Raw genomic sequence first — 17,792 nt, 5'->3', positions numbered from 1 at the left:
CATAAGAGAAATTCTAGAGATAACAAAGGCAGACCCTACAAGAGGGTTTTCAGTGCTGGTCTGCCATGTGGTCCCTGTTCCTCAGCTGCCTTCTCTTATAGCACCCCCTGATCCGGGGACACGGGCTGTTGCTAGCACAGGACTGAGATCACTGCAGGAGGAAAGAAGACAAGGTTATGGGAGTGACCGGCTTTTTGGCAAGTATTTGTCACCTTTACCTCTGGAGGAATGGCATTTTGGAAGGACAGTGATTGCCAGCCCTTTGTGTTACTTATTAGGCACCTCGTTTCCCTTAATAATTCTGATTAGCCAGAGAATTTATCATTTGGCACTGACTTAAAAATATGCTTCCCGAGTCTTATTTCAGAGCCAATGAAAGGATTCATTCTTCCTGGACTACTCTTGTTGTTATAACAACAATGGTTAATCTCTGCTGACTGATTGGAAGAGGCCATTGAACTTGACAGTAGCAATTACCTAACCGAACATTTATATCAGGGCACTCACGAGCCATCCAAGTGCCTTCAGCTGCATAATTAACAAGGCCAGCTAAAATTCGACATCATTGTAATAATATTTACTCTGAAAACTCACAGTGGGACTAAAGTTTCTATCGCTCTGCTGACATCAAGGAATCTTAAACTTCCTTTTTGATGGGGAGGTTTATGGGGGCCATGCTTTGGCAGCCGAAACACAAATTCTCCAGCAGATGGACTACTAAGGACTGATGTTGGATTAGAGATCATCTGTGCAATTGTTTCTGAACTTGGCTGAATTACAGAATCTGCTGGGGAGCCTAGAAATTTCTGGATTCCTGAGCTCCACCTCTGGGAACTAGCGCATTGTCGATATAGTAAACACCCAGGTTATTTTTCCAGCTCTGGAGACTGCTGATCTCATATTGAGGATACGGAGGGCTGTAATATTGAAGTCCCTTGGGAGATTAAACCAATCCAGGAGCATCCTCAGTCTCTCTGAGTGGGAGAGTTGGATTTTAGGGACTCCCAGGGAACACTCCTATTAATGAAATGCTTATGTTGAAAAACTCTCTGTTTTGACTTTATGGGCGGTGCCTTCACAGTGTTTCTAAGACTGGACCCTCTAAGATCCTCTCTAGGAATTCTCTTGAGTACTTGTTAAAAGTGCAGATTCCTGGGTTCGCCTACAGACCCACTGCATCACAAGCTCTGAGGATGGGGCTCCAGGAATCTGTATTTAGATAAGCCCCTCAGGTGTTCCTGATGCATGTTAAGTTTGAGAGCCACTGGTTTTTATCTGCTTCTGTGCCACTCGGCACCTCCCTGTTTGTGGTGGATACTCAGTGCCAATTGTTGACTTCGTGGGAGCTGAAATGTGCAAACCAGGGGCACATACAGTGCTCCAGGGCGCATTCCTTGTGCCGTCTGACTGTTGATAGCCCACTCCTGAGATGCTCTGCGTGCTCATGATTTCCATGTCCATCCCCCTTTCTCTGCATCATCTTTGTCTTGCTAGATCATCCTTGGACTTACTTCTTTCTTGATCTCCTCTTCTTCCCTCTGCCTCTCCTGAGCAATAAACGTCTTCTCATTTATCTATTTATTTAGGCTGCACTGAATGGCATGCAGGATCTTAGTTCCTGCGTTACTTTAGTGATAAAGGTCCGTCTAGCCAAGGCTATGGTTTTCCCAGTGGTCATGTATGGATGTGAGAGTTGGACTACAAAGAAAGCTGAGCACCAAAGAATTGACACTTTTGAACGGTGGTGTTGGAGAAGAATCTTGAGAGTCCCTTGGACTACAAGGAGATCCAACCAGTCCATCCTAAAGGACATCAGTCCTGAATATTCATTGGAAAGACTGATGCTGAAGCTGAAACCCCAATATTTTGGCACCTGATGTAAAGAACTGACTCACTGGAAAAGACCCTGATGCTGGGAAAGATTGAAGGCAGGAGGAGAAGGGGATGACAGAGGATGAAATGGTTGGATGGCATCACTGACTTAAAGGCCATGAGGTTGAGCAAGCTCCGGGAGTTGGTGATGGACAGGGAGGCCTGGTGTGCTGCAGTCCGTGGGGTTGCAAAGAGTTGGACATGACTGAGCGACTGAGCTGAACTGAGCTGAGTGGTATGCAGGATCTTAGTTCCCTGACTGGGGATTGAACCTGTGCCCTTGCAGAGGAAGCACAGTATCCTAACCACTGGACTGCCAAGAAAGTCCCCTCACATACCTTCTCTTGATTTCTTTACAAAGCATTGATTATTTCTGAGTGCCTTTCACCAGCCCAGATGCATTCCCAGATACAACCTCTCTGGTACCTGAATTTGGATGACTGAAGCTCATTATCCTCCAACACCTGTACTCCTCCCATGACTTGAGTTGATGGTATTGCCATTCATCCAGTTACCACCCCAGACTCGTCCCCATTCACTGTATCTCCAGTCATGAACACACCCTGCTGATTTGGGTTACTAAGTATACCTGAGTCAGTTACATCTCAATAAAACTGGAAAAATATACCTTAAATCTACTGTCTCTTTTTTCTTTTTTATGCCACTAACTTACCCTTGACTTTCATCATCTCTTCTCTGGGTCTAATGATATCTTTTCTAAGCTAATCTTCCTGCCAGTCTTGTCCTCCCTAATCCACCAAAAGCATTGTCTCCAGAGTGATCTTTTAAACATCTGGCCACAGCACTCCTTGTGATTAAAATCCTTCAGAAATTCTGCCTTGCCTGTAGGAGGAGAGTCCCTTGGATAGCAAGGAGATCAAACCAGTCAATCCTAAAGGAAATCAACCCTGAATATTCATTGGAAGGACAGATGTTGAAGCTGAAGCTCCAATACTTTGACCACCTGATGTGAAGGACTGACTGGAGAAGACCCTGATGCTGGGAAAGACTGAAGGCAGGAGGAGAAGGGGATGACAGAGGATGAGATGGTTGGATGGCATCACTGAGTCAATGGACATGAATTTGAGCAAGCTCCAGGAGATAGTGAAGGACAGAGAAGTCTGGTGTGCTGTGGTTCATGAGGTCACAAAAACTTAGCAGACAAGACTTAGGCACTGCGCAGCAACAGGAGGAATCCCTAACTCCTTGGGGTACCGCTCAAGGTCTTCTTCCAAGCTCTGTCTGTTTCTCCACTTGACATCCATTCATCACTTCCCTCCTCTTTCCCTAGGACTTGACATTCTAGCTATCCTGAGTTCCTCTGCTTCCTGGTGTCTGGAGGCATTTTTAGAGGAAATTCCCAATACCTAGTATGCCTTTCTGTCATTATATCCTCTCTCCCCATCTATCTACCACGGATCTCCTAAACATCCTTCTAGATGTAACCCTGCCCCTCTGAAACCTTGGTTGACCCTCAGGCAAGGGTGTGGCCCCCACCCTGTGCACCATCCCACTCCATCCCCACCTCCTCATAAATTGTGTTCGCCATCCCCACCTCATCATAAATCTGTATTCACCAACCCCGCCTCCATCATAAATCTGCGTGTGCATGCCTCCTGTCCCTCCCTGTCTTGATCCATCTGTTACGCCCAGTGCTGAGAAATGCGGCTGGTTCTTAGTAGATCCTTAATGAACACTTCTTGGGTGAATGAACGGATGAATTATTCAGAGCATCTGACTTTTAGAACCATATATCATGTAAAAATCTATACTTATATTTTAGCCATTCTTCCCATTTATGAAACACATGTCATGAGTTCATGTGCTGGCAGTAGAGTTCATAAAAATAACTATGCATTCTGATTAATTGACTCATATTACCTAATTAATTTACCCATTAAGAGGTCAGCCAGAATCTGGGCATGAAGCAAATATACTGTGGCGTGGATCAACATTACAACCAAGTCCCTTAAGAAGTTGATAGGAAGGGGTTTTAAAAAACAACCAAGGTTACTAGGCATTACTTCATCTTTTGCAACATTTTTTTTAAAAACCAAAGGAAACCATATTTCATCCTGGTAAGGAAGAATCATGCTAATAATGGAAAACAAAATTATTCCAATATTTTAGCTAACATCACAGTGTCAACTGTAAGAAGAAGTTTGAGATGCCCAGTTGGGTCTGTATTTTCTGGGTCTTTCTTTCATCCACTTACAGAATGCCTTGAGTTTCCAGACCCAAAGAAAGGCAAAGAAGAGTGCTGGGGGTGAGACAGGGGTGTAGGATGAAGGAAGCAACGCATCAGAGATGCATCCTGGGAAGTAATCAGGTTTGAGAACAGCATGCTTAGAATACGTAAACATGTACTGACTTGTCCTTTAGGCCAGACATGGGGCTTTGCATCTTACGTAACCTGTGCGTGTGTGCATGCTAAGTGCTTTAGTCATGTTGACTGTTTGCAACCCCATGGACTGCTGCTTGCCAGGGTCCTCTATCCATGGGACTCTACAGGCAAGAATACTGGAGTGGGCTCCATGAATACTGGAGTATCCATGCTCTCCTCCAGGGGATCTTTCAATTCACTCCTCCACCCTGTGAAGCTATGACAAATTTCTCAATTTTACAGATGCAGGAGCTATTAACTGATTCTTGGCAGCTCAGGAAGTAGCTGAGGAATTAGAAAACACGGACCTGATCGATTTCCTTGTTAAGATTCAGGAGCGATGGTGGTTAGCTTGCCTGAACTCAGGAGGAAGGGCTGCCCTTTGAAATCCCTCTGTCTTCCTGTCTCCCAATAGACTGTCCCTTGATTCCCTTGGGACTCATGTCCATCTCTTGGGTTCCTCCTCCTGTGTGGATGGGACAGGTGTCTGTATTGGCCAACAGAGCTTCCCAGACCGATACAGCGACACTCTCTTTGCAGAAAGGCTAGTCTTCCGCAAACCTCTCTGTCAAGTTCACGGCAGGAGAGCTGTGTGTGGTGTCTGACCTTAAAATGCCCCCTTCCCTCTGATGCTGCTGGCTTTGGACAGGTGACTTTCGTGACATCAGAGGCTGATGTTAGAGTGATGGGGGTGTTAGGATAGTAGGGGACCAGAGGGTCAGTTCGTCTTATTGCCCAGATGAGGACAGTGGGTCCCTGGGAGGTGAACTTGCCTGTCCAAAGTCATGACAGCGTGGGTGTGGAAGATGAGTTCCAGAATACACCAGGGCACTCTCCTTGCTCCCACCCAGCAGACAGGAAGTGTCGTTTTTATCAATTGGTGCCTAATTCAGTGGTGCTCTTGCTGTACCCCTGATCTGCACTTTTGCTTTGAAGTTGAGTTGTTTTCCACGCTTTCAGGATGACGTTCTCATCGACAGGTTCTGAGCCTCTTTCTTGTTCATTTCTCTCTCCTCCCGGGTCTTTCTGCCTTTTCCACAGCATCTTCCACCCCTGTGCTCATCAAACACAGCTCATAATTTTTCTCCTTTGCTGAAGCTATTTTCCTCACTCAAACACTCTCCTCTCCTCTCCTCTCCTCCGTCTGTGTTTTGATCATTAATAAGACTCAGACTACTTTATTTTTTATTTGGCTCAACTGCTAGTTTGTGGAATCTTAGTTCCCTCGCCAGGGATCAAACCCAGGCCCCGGCAGTGGAAGCGCAGAGTCCTAACCACTGGACCACCAAGGAATTCCAAAGAATGATACCACGTTTTGTTTTTAATTGAGACTCTGTTCTTTTTTATTTATTTACTGGCTGTGCTGGGTGTTCAATGCTTTTCTCTAGTTGTGGCAAGTGGGGGCTAGTCTCTAGTCATGGTTTATGGGCTCCTTACTGCAGTGAGAGGGCTTAGTAGCTGCGATTCCTGGGCTCTGGAGCACAGGCTCAGTAGCTGTGGTGTGTGTGCTTGGTTGCTCCGAGGCATGTGGGATCTTCCTGGACCAGGGATCGAACCCATATCTCCTTCATTGGCAGGCAAATTCTTTACCACTGGGCCATCAGGGAAGCCCATAGTGTCTCCAACCACTTCAGCCCATAGGGAATCCTTATGCCAATAGTCACGAAAGCTCCATCCTTTGAAACTCAATATACTGTGGCTAGGCCAGTGTTTTCCAGAGTAGTTCCTGGAAAGTATGTCTCTTGAACTACATCTTTCTCCCTGTTTTCCTGTGCTCCCCTTGAAGGATAGGTCCACGGTTAAATCAATCTGTGAAACATCGAATGTTTTATCTGCCTCATGGAGCCTCGCATGTCAGCACACCAAACGCTTTTAGAAATTCTGCATTGGGAAACGGGCTTAACTTTTTCAACGCTGTCCTTCTCAAATTTATGTCCTTGGAAACTTTCATTTATGTAACTCTATTAGCATCCTATTGAATGCTTTTTGGGGGATGCTCTTCTAGAAAGTTTATGACACACAATTAGAAACTTATAAGACTTCCCAGTTACACTGTAAGTTTCTATGTGCTTTATCTCTCCCAAAGGGCCAATGAAATGTTAATTCTGCCTTGAAAAAAATTTTATGTTGTGGCAAGAGCTAAGAAAGGTTTGCTTGTTTGCCAATGTGGGGTCCTGGCATGAAAAGAAATTTTTTCATGTTGGGATATGGCAAAGATAAGGAGTGGTCAGTAGGAAAGGCAGATATTGACCAGTGATGAGAACAACTTAGACTGTTAAGCTGCCACAAACCATAAGTGAGGTTGGGTTTAGGAAGACCAAATATACTGTCAAATATTGTCAAAATCTCAGTGGACAAGTTGGAATTTGAGAAACCCTCATCCGAAGAAAGGCAAATAGCTCTAACGTAAGAAAACCTCTCCAAGCCTCGGAGAGCGAAAAGCAAAATTAAAGAAGAAGAGAGAGAGAGAAAAATGGAACAGAATGGGTGGTTATAAAACACTCATTTTACTTCAGTTTCAAAACTTTCCTGGGATGTGCTCCCAGATTGTCGCTCTGCTACCAGGAGCTAAGGCTCCAGTTTTTAAGGCTCTGTTGTTGCCAAAACTTTCTTTTTTTTTTAATCCACTTTTTTATTTGCTTCATGTTTCAGTAATGACCTTGAATAACCCTAGATCTTTATCTGTTTGGTTCAAATCGGTTCAACGATTATTTATTGAGCACCTACTGTGTGCCAGGCTGTTATTGGGCTACACAAATAAATAAGAGAGTCTTTTCGCTTGTGTATATTTTAGCCATGGTTAGGGAGAGGAAATATTAGAAACAATGACAGGTAATTTCAGTATGTTACCAAGAAAGGGTGAGCGTAGAGACCTGACCGAGCCTGGGGTCCCCAGTGACTATTTCCATGGGGCCAACCAAGGGACTTTTAAGACTTTCAAGCTAAAAATGTTTTCCTTTTAAATTAGAGGGAAAAAATGAATATGCTCTCACCTGGATTTTACTTGTCTTTATACCAACACAGTTGCAAAGTGCTTTTGACTATTTTTTTCATAGAGGAGTGACCCACTCAGGCAGAAGTTCCTGGGATGCTGTCTTCATTCCCTAGGGCTTCTGAGGCAGAGAACCACGACTGGGTGACTTAAACAGTGGAAATTATTGTCTCACAGTTCTGGAGGTCACAAGTTGGAGACCAAGGTGTTAGCAGGGTTGGTGCCTCCTGAGGGCTGTCCCAGGCCCCTCTCCCAGCTTCTGGCGGCCTCAGGTCTCTTCAGCTTGTAGACAGTCCTCTCCTTGTGTCTCCAACTCTTCTTTTCTCTTCATGTGTCTCTTTCTCTTCACACGACATTCTTTTTTATAAGGAGACTAGTCAGATTAGATTAGGGATGCACCATAGGCCGTATAATTTCATTTTAACAGAAGAAATGAGAACAACCCAAGTGGACCTAGAGGTAAAGAACCTGCCTGCCAGTTCAGGAGACAAAAGAGATTGAGGGTTCGATCCCTGAGTCAGAAGATCCTGTGGAGGAGAGCATGCGACCCACTCCAGTATTCTTGCCTGGAGAATCCCCTCCAGGGCAGAGCAGCCTGGCAGGCTAGTCCATGAGGTCACAAAGAGTCAAACATGACTGAAGCGACTCAACGTGTCTACGTTCATGTTTTCAGACACAGTCACCTCCTGAGGTCCTGGCGATGGGGCTTTCACTCTACGAATCTGGTGTGTCTGTGGCGGGGGAGGACACAGTACAACCCATAATGTGTGCTCGAGGTGGGAAGGATGAGGGAGTCGCGTGGCTTTACCGTGGCTGCAGGTCGCCTCACCTCTCTCCCGAAGAAATAAAACAAATGCGCTCTTAGGTTCTTCCTGTAGGTCACGAGACCACTGTGGAAAATTACTTTGCAGGCACGATTGGAACATTTTATTTATTGACCTAACCTCTAATTTAAGATGGCCAGATTTAACAGTCTACAAAACAAATCTGTACCCTTGAAAGTGCTGACTATGAAATCTTTCGAAAGTGAAGCCTTCTGATTGAACCCAAGTTTTCCTGCTGGCTTGGCCTTCACGTGTCCCAGGATGTCCAGGGCACAACTCCCCAGGTTTCACGGCCGGGAGCTGTTTCTCTCCCATTTCTCAGGGCCAGGCTCTGAGCCAGGGAACTCATGCCAGGAAGTGGTGATAAGGATTTTGAGCAAAGGCCCCCTCCTCTGCTTCCCACCCTCATATCCTCAGGGTTGGGGTCTAAAAGGGGCCAGAGCGCATTTCTCACAGGTTCTGCGTGCTGTTTGGGGAAAGGGCCAGGCAAGTCACCCAGGCACAAACCTGGCACAAGCCCCTCAGAGCCTGTTTTGAATTTGCATCTCTAATTCTGCCTTTCACTCAGAGAGTTCAGGGGATGCTGTCTCCTGCTGCCCACGCTGTGCAGGCCTCCTTAGCCAGTGGTGGTTTGAGATGAGCCAAACTTACTCCTCACTCCCGCCCAGCCAACTCTGCAAATACTTCTGGGTGTCTGGTCCTCATTAGTGCTGGCTGAGTCGACAGTTTACAGCTTTACCGTGTAGTGCCACCTTACCTGTGGTTGACCAGATGCCCCCATCTTCACTTTTGAAGAAAAGGCCATGGGGCCCTGCTTAGGCCATTGCCAGAGTTTGTCCTCTGGGCTTGCAGGCCATACAGCTCAGCTGCTGTTGTCACCACCTTCCCGTTGGGGAGCCCAGCTCCCTGCGGCCTCTCCTTATCCGGGCTTTTGCCAAACTCCCTGGATGGTGGCCATCTTGGGTTTTCTCCTGGAGCCCACGGGCTGTCTGGGTTCTCTCACAGGTTGTAAGAGAAACAAACTGAAAATGTGCTAAGTCCTTCATCACCTCCTTCTTTTTCCAGCCTCTCATTTGAAGTTCTATGTGTATTCCCAGACTTGAACTTCTTAGTATTTTTCATAAAAATAGCTTTGTGTGGCAGCTCCAGTAAACATCTTAGTTTTAAGGCCTTTACAACTAGACCTCTTATTGGAACCGGAATGGAGCAGCTATAATAAGAGAAATAGATAGGGTGAAGGTTTGAAAGTGTATCTTTTGTTCCTGGAGCATCTGAGCTGTTTTGCTGTTAACAGGAGGAAATATTTAGAAAAATCCAGGGCATTTCCAAACATCTGACTGCTCAGCTGGGTAAAAATACAATCTAAGTGTTTCCTTTCAGATTTGCATCACTTTATGATTAGTCAGGGCTTTGAAGTATGAATTTCCTTTTCCGAAATGTTTTCTATTACAGCTGTGTCTTTTTTTGTTTGATGACCCAATTATATGACTCTTCAGCATGGAAAAATTCACGTTATTAGTTTAAAAATATATTGTTGAGCCTCAATAACAGGTTTGTAAGACTGTGTCCATAAATTTTTATACTGTTTTAGAAACTTTTGTTGTTTTGTTCTAAGGTGTAGGAAAAGGAGGTTCCTAGGGGGTGGGGAGTTGAGGTGTTCTTCAGATAGAACAGAAGTAGAAACCAGAGAAATGGTGAAGATCCCTTTGAATGTACTCTTTTTATCCATTCATTATTGTAAGGGAGAAAGCTGGCATTGGCTTGAAACATTCCTGATTATTTGAACCAGAGCTTGTCTGGCTGTGGGACTTCTTCATCTTGCTTGATTTAGAGCTCTTCTCATTTTCTTTTACCCGAAGGTACAACCATGAGTCCACAATGATCTGTTTGCTCCTAGTATCTTTTAACAGTGAACTCTTTAAAAGATTGCTGAATTTATTTCATTACTTAGACACGTTCCAAGAGTTCTGGAAAAACATGGCCTCGGAGAGAATATAATCTGGAGATTAACATTCTTTAGAATGAGCCTCTCAGGGGATACTGTAGCACACAGGTTCTTAAAAAATATGTTATTTATAGCTCCAATATTTTCTTTATAATTTGTTCCAACTAGTTCATCATCATTGAAGCAAGGATTATACTCCCTTTTTTAAAGCCAAGCTGTTTGCTTCCAAGTGAGAATTTAAAGAAAATTCAGTGTTTGATTTTCCCCCCTTATCTTTTCTGGGAGTAGATATATTGTGTGAGTGGTCCACATACCTGCCAAAATCAACTTTTAAAATAGACATAACGTAAGCCCAGCACACAAGCCGGCCTTGTTCCCTGGGTAGAGCTCTGTCTCTGAGGGTTCGGTTCTATAGGATTGGTTAGCCAGCCATGAAGCCTGCAGAGAAAATGTAAGAAAAATGATTGCCTTTTGTTTTTTGCCATCTCATTCATCAGTGGCATCATTCAGTGCAACTCGATATAGAAACATCAGGACCTTTCCCCACTGCAGATGCAGTTCAACAATGAAGCTTGCCTGGTATGTGGTGGGCAGACTGTATGTGACATCTGGGGCTATGGCAGTGATACTGGTCTCCATGGCCCTGTGAGACTGATTCGCATCTCTTGAAACCAGCCAGGGCCTCAGTTAACACATGGTCCTCCTTGTGATTCTTCCTAGGGTCCTTGCCTTCATTGTCAGGGATTTTTAAGGCACTGGGAAGTGAAAAGGCAGCTGGCACCAATACATACCCTCTGAGACAGTGCTGTTGGGGGATTTCTAGACTGTAGACTGATGCTGGAAGCCAAAGCAAATGATCTATAGTATAGAGGTAGTGCTGAGGATCAGCGTCTGAAATTTAGAGACTGCCTCACTGCCTGTATTTGAAGGAATGAAAAGAGGAAACATTAAAAAAAATTCTCAGCCTTCAAATGAAGAGTGGTTGAATGACCCACAATATGGATCTGCAGGCAACTTTTTAAAAAAGAAGGAAATATTTCAGCTTTCAGTGGTCCTTGAATAAACAGAACTCAGCAGCGTTAGGGTTTGTAATGGACAGAATTGTTGCCTTTCCAAAAGAGATGTTTAAGTCCTATCCTGTGAATGGGACCTTATCTGGAAACTGAGTCTTTGCACATGTCAAGTTAAGGATGGTAGGATGAGGCCATCCTAAATTCAGTGAAGTGAAAGTCGCTCAGTCCTGTCCGACGCTTTGCCACTCCATGGACTATGTAGTCCATGGAATTCTCCAGGCCAGAATACTGGAGTGGGTAGCCTTTCACTTCTCCAGGGGATCTTCCCAACCCAGAAATCAAACCCAGGTCTCCCTCATTGCAGTAAGATTCTTTACCAGCTGAGCCACCAGGGAAGCCTAAGAATGCTGGAGTGGGTAACCTATCCCTCCTCCAGCAGATCTTCCCAGCCCAGGAATTGAACCAGGGTCTCAAGCATTGCAGGTGGATTCTTTAGCAGCTGAGCTACCAGAGGAAGCCCTAAATTCACTGGCTACTGTCCTTAGAAGAGAAAGGAGTAGGGGTTTGAGACACAGGGACATGCAGGAGAAAGAGGGCTGTGTGAAGATGGAGGCAGACATTGGAGTGATGTGACTACAAGCCGAGGAACACCAAGGGGGTGCTGGCAACCACCAGCGTTTAGGAGACAGGAGGGAAAAGAGTCTCCCTCAGAGCCTCCAGGAACAGCGAAGTCTGCTGACATTTAGATTTTCAACTTCTGGCCTCTGGAATTGGGAGACAATAGACTTCTGTTTAAATCATCAAGTTGGGGGGTAATTTGTGGTGGCAGCAGCCTTCAGAAAGAAATACAGAGTTGTATGGGGTCTTGAGACTTCTGATTGGGTGAGCTTCATTTTATTCTGGGGGGGCTCAGAGACTTGCCCCAGTTTACACGGTAGGTGAGTGGCTGAGCTTAGACTAGCAGGCTTGATAACAGACTTTGAGTTGATGGTCCTCCACCTCCACTCGTGACCTTTTATAGCACACCCAGTGTGTTCAGAGAAGGGGGTCAGGTGCCACATGGAGTAAGACTTAAGTCACACCAGCTCAATCATTCAAGAGCCTCAGAGAAGTTGCGTATTCAAAAGAGTATGATGTGGGATGCTTGGTGGTGTCCTTAGAGGTTGTAGATCTAAAAACACTGGACGACTGTGTGTGTGATTGGTTAGAAAAGGCTGATGTTGGAATTTGGACTTTGTGTTTTAAGAGAAGGGATTTCAGCATGGAGAGGTGGAGGGGAGAAGGGGGGGTCAGGAAAAAAAGATGGGGTAGAATGGTGTAAGCTCACTTTCAACCCTGTGAGTGCTCTTGAGATGGTGGAAGAGGAGCCAACTGCTGTAGAGCCCTGTGGGCCAGGTGAGCGGGGCATGAGCTAAAGGGGATCATCCTGGAGCTTTAAGGTTTAATGCTTCTACATTAAGTTCTGGACTTTCCTGAGATCTGACGCTCCTTCCTTCTTGCCTATTTCTTCTTCTCTTGGAATGGGCATGCCTGTTGTTGTTCAGTCACTCAGTTGTGTCTGACTCTTGGCGACCCCATGGACTGCAGCACGCCAGGCTTCCCTGTCCTGCACTATCTCTCGGAGTTTGCTCATACTCATGACCACTGAGTTGATGATGCCATCCAACCATATCATCCTCTGCTGCCTACTTCTCCTGCCCTCAATCTTTCCCAGCATCAGGGTCTTTTCCAATGGATTGGCTTTTCGCATCAAGCGGCCAGGGAGCTTCAGCTTCAGCAACCATCCTCCCCACTGTTGTGTTTTGGAAGCACACATCTTGCCTGGTTCCATGGCTTCCCAGCTGAGGGGAATTTGCCTCTGTGAATCCTACCTTGAGTCCTACTCATATCTGATTTCAATGGTATTCAGATGAGACTTTGGACTTTAGAGTTTTGATTTGATGCTGGAAGGAGTTAAGACTTTGGGGACTGTTGGGATGGAATGAATGTATTCTACATGTGAGAAAAACATGAATGTGGGGGGCACCATGGGCAGAATGCAATGCGTTAAATGTTTTGTCAGCCCTTCCCCCAATTCATAGGTCGAAATTTTAACTCCCAATATGGTGGTGTTAAGAGGTGGAGCCTTTGGGAGGTATTTAGAGTTCGATGACGTCATGGAGGTAGAGCCCTCATGAATGAGGTTAGTGTCCTCATTGAAAGGACTCCAGAGACCCCCTGTGAGGAAACAGGTGTGAATCAGGAAGTGGGGCCTCTCCAGACACCAAATCTGCCAGCAACTTGCTCCTGGACTTCTCAGCGTCTAGCACGGTGAGAGGCAAAGTTCTCCATTTGTTTCCAAGCCACCTCATCTGTGGTGTTCTATTATAGCAGCTTGAGCAGACTAAGACAGCTGTTAAAGGAACACAGAACCAACCGGGAAGAAGAGTGAACTCTGCTGATGGCCTTTGCTTCCTACTTCTTTCTGAGTGGACTCTGGGTTCTGATCAAGTGTGTGCTCTTCAGGACAGTCTTGTGCCTTCAGGAGAGCTGACAGGACATCCAAGCAGGGGAGGTGGTCCAACAGCAACACCAGTAGGGTCACTCCTTTCACCTGTGATTGGCTGAGTGGTGAACACATGACCTAATTTTGGCCAATGGAATGTAAGAGAGATTCTGGTGGGGGCGGGGGCGGGAAGGACAAAATGCTTCAGCAAATGTCCGCTTTCACCTGAGAGAAAGTGCCGAAAGAAAAACAGCCCTTTTCCTTTGGACAGCGTAGTGTCCGGATGTGGTGTCTAGAACTGTGGCAAGCATCTTGCTACCGGCCTAAAGATGAAACCGGTGCTAAGGATGGCAAAGAACCAAAAAGGAAGAAACAGAGTGGCTGATGGCACATGGCACCAGCGAGCCTGCCTTCTTGTTTCATGTTAAATGCCCTTAATACATTTCCTCATTATTTCTGCCGGCGGGAAACAGTGTTCCTGCTGTGTGTTGCTGAAAGCATGGCAGCCCTTCCTGGAGGAGGTGACGTCTGAAGGCTGATTAGGAGTTAGACAGGAGAAAAAGGCAGAAAGAGCACGTTCATGTCGGATTTAAGCGGAAAGACTATCACCCCTGCATTTGAGACAAATGTCATCTGTCTGGCACAGAGAATGGGAGCGGCGGTGCATGAGAAGTGATGAGAAGGGAGGAATAAAGAAACAGGAGCCAGAGGAGAGCCATACAGAAGTTTACAAGAATTCACTCCGGGGAGACAGAAAGGAGGGGTATTATTTAGGAGAATACTAAATTGGTTCTGTTGAGAGAGGAGATTCCTGCATCAGGCGGTGGCAGTGGTAATCAAAACCAGGGGCAGATGGAAAAGAAACCAGGGAGGTAGAATCCATGGTATTTGGCAGTAGACGAGCTGGAGTCGAGGTCGGGGGGAGATGAAGACAGCAAAGACCATGCCAAGAATCTCTGGCGAGTGACTCAGAAGATGCTCTTATCGTGAAAGGCCAGTGGGAGGGAGACTGGGTTGGAAAGGGCTGAGGTGGACGGGGCGGGGTAGGGGGGACGACTGCAGCCATCAGTTTGGGGTTTTCTGACTGCCAAGTGCTGAGATGCACACCAGACACAGAAGTGGGAGGAGCATCTTGGCGGACAGCAACCGGCAAAGCGCAGCCGCTGTCAGCCGAGATCGGAGCCTGGGCGAGGTCCAGGGAGGTGAGGGTGGCCCTTGAGCTCAGAGCTCTCTGAAATATCCGCGGGACTGAGTGGGGACTCCGGCTCTGGTTCTTCTCGGCTCCCCGATGGGGCTCTGCCTCTGTCTCTCCACCTTGTCTGGTCCCCCTTGGCCTTATGTCTGCCCTCCTCCCGTCCCTGGGAGGCACACTTGGGGCCTTTTGTTCTCACGCTGCAGTTTATACCAGGAGCCAGGCTGAGATTGTGAATCCCGAAGTAGCCACCTCTCTGCATCAGAAGCCTTGGTTTTCAAGTCTATAGTTCCTGCCTGGTTAAGCTGTAGAGCTGTCTGCAGGTTGCGTGCTTTCTGTCTCTGCATTCTGCAGCACTGGTCTCCTCTGAATCCCGTTTTAATAGACAGAAAGCCAGAGTAAATTTATCATACTGTTACCTCAGCACTGGTAGTAGTCTCACAGAAAGATGGAGAGAGTAGGAATGTGTCCAGCTAGGGTGAGATATGGGGCTTCCCTGGTAGCTCAGTTGGTGAAGAATCTGCCTGCAATGCAGGAGACCCCACTTTGATTCCTAGCTCGGGAAGATCTGCTGGAGAAGGGATAGGCTACACAATCTACTATTTTTGGGCTTCTCTTGCAGCTCAGCTGGTAAAGAATCTGCCCACAATGAGGGAGACCTGGGTTCGATCCCTGGGTTGGGAAGATCCCCTGGAGAAGGGAAAGGCTACCCACTCCAGTATTCTGGCCTGGAGAATTCCATGGGCGGTATAGTCCATGGGGTTGCAAAGAGTCGGACGTGACGAGATATGGGCTTCCCCCCATGGCTCAGGTGTAATGAATCCACCTGCAATGCAGGAGTTACAGGAGATGCAGGTTCAATCCCTGGGTCAAGAAGATCTCCTGGAGTAGGGTATGGCAACCCACTTGGGTGTTCTTGCCTAGAGTATCCCATCCCATGAGCAGAGGAGCATGGACGCTACAGTCTATAGGGTCTCAAAGAGTCGGACACGAGTGAAGCGACTTAGCACACACACACGTCCAGGGTGAGATATAAGGAACAAACAAACTGTTGATCACAGCCTGCTCCAATATTTGGCCATCTGATGCGAAGAGCTGACTCATTAGAAAAGACCCCGATGCTGGGAAAGATTGAAGGCAGGAGGAGAAGGGGACAACAGAGGACGAGACGGTTGGATGGTATCACTGACTCAATGGACATGAGTTTGAGCAAGCTCTGGGAGATGGTGAAGGACAGGGAAGCCTGGCGTGCTGCAGTCCATGGGGTTGCAAAGGGTCAGACATGACTGAGCAACTGAACAACAATGCAGAAATCCGCTGAGCCCACATGAAAACGGCAGTGAGGGAGATGGGCCGCTTTGTGGCCACCATCTGACTATCCGAGGCTTCACGTTCAGTGTGAAAGCAGGAACAGGCTGTTCTTTAAGCTTCCTGACTGCTTTCCCTGCCTCAAGGTGCTGGGGATGTACAAACTGGGGGTACAGGTGTTTTGGAGCCAACATCCCAAATGGAGTGCTGACTCCCGCTCCCTCGTTCTGGGAAGAGGTGGAGGAAATCCTTTGGCACCAAACAGGCAAACAAACACACACCCAAACAAAACAACACGAAAAGCCCTGCTCTGAAAACTTTCCACTTGCAAACATGTTTTTGTCACTGCCAAAGGTTTAGGATTGCAACACGCGGGCGTCTTTGGCCCCCAAACCCGAGCACTCTGAAGTTTTCCCGAAGCACCTAAAAGAAAGAATTCGTTTTGGCAAAAACACTGTGTTTGTAAACTGAAAGTCTTTATTTTTGAGAAACTCAATTCCCCCTTAGATGTAGAATATTCAGAATAAAGTCGCTCCCCACCCCCCAGGCTATTTTCCATCTTCTTTTCCTGCTCCAGATTGTCACTGGCAGGTAGAAAATATCTCTAGTTTGTGTGTGTGTGTGTGTGTGTGTGTGTGTGTGTGTGTGTGTGTGGTTTTCATTAACTGGGTGTGTGTCTGGAATTTGTGCTTGTCGGCCAATCGCTGATTGCCTCGATGCTTCTCGAGAGAAAGATTTGCCGTTGAAGCGCTGGGTTCTTCCGGACTCTGGGTTTCTTGTGCCCTAGGAGCAGGAAGCTGGGAACTCCCCAGAGACAAGAACCTCCCCAATTCTTGTCAGGAATCCTACCCCACCCATCTAAACACAGACCCTGTTACAAAGCGCAGATCTGAAGTGGGAGTAGCTTGTTTTCTGTCTTCTTTGAAGAACAATTTCGCTGCTAAGAACGAGCTCTGTTTTCCCTCCCAGGAGCTGAGGTGGCATCTTTTTTTCTCTCTCTTCTCACTATTAAGATCCTGTTCACACAGAAGCTCTGATAACCTTCTCACTTTAAAGGGGGGGCCTGAGGTCTTTAACGAAATCTTAGAAACAATTCTCACCAAATATTTAAAATTCAAAATGCCCTGGCCTAAAATTCTAAGACAAAAGATCATTAAAAAAAAAAAAAAAAGTGATACTTCTTGGATTGGCCACAGAAGGCAGAATTAAAATAACATAAGATGAACCAAAGTGAAAAAATTCAGCGGCATTTAGTATAATATCAATATTATGTAAGCAACACTTCTATTGAGTTCCAGAGCAGTTTCATTGCTCCAAAGTAAAAACCCTTTACCCTTTAAGCAGTTTCTTCCTCTTTCTCCCCTCTCCCCAGTCCCTGCTATCTCCATGGATTCACCTATGCAGGATATATCATAACAGTGGAATCATACCTTTTATGTCTGGCTTCTCTCAATTAGCATCGTGTTTTCAACGTTCATATTTGGAGAACCAGGTTGCTCAGTGGTAAAGAATCCACCTGCCAGTGCTGGAGACGTGGGTTCCGTCCCTGGGTTGGGAAGATCCCCTGGTGGAGGAAAATGTAACCCACTTGCTGGGAAAATCCCGTGGATGGAGGAGCCTGGTAGGCTATAGTCTGAGGGGTTGCAAAGAGTTGGCCACGGCCGAGCATGCGTGCATGAACGCGTTAGGAGAACATTCGTTCCTGAAATGAATCCTTCTAAAGAGGCATGCAAAGTTGAGTATGAGTGTTGAAGAGCCTGTGGGGTGAACACTAATGC

The sequence above is a fragment of the Ovis aries genome, chromosome 1 (genome assembly GCF_016772045.2).
Source record: "Ovis aries strain OAR_USU_Benz2616 breed Rambouillet chromosome 1, ARS-UI_Ramb_v3.0, whole genome shotgun sequence".
Classification (NCBI taxonomy): Eukaryota; Metazoa; Chordata; class Mammalia; order Artiodactyla; family Bovidae; genus Ovis; species Ovis aries.
This window is presented reverse-complemented; position numbering follows the sequence as displayed.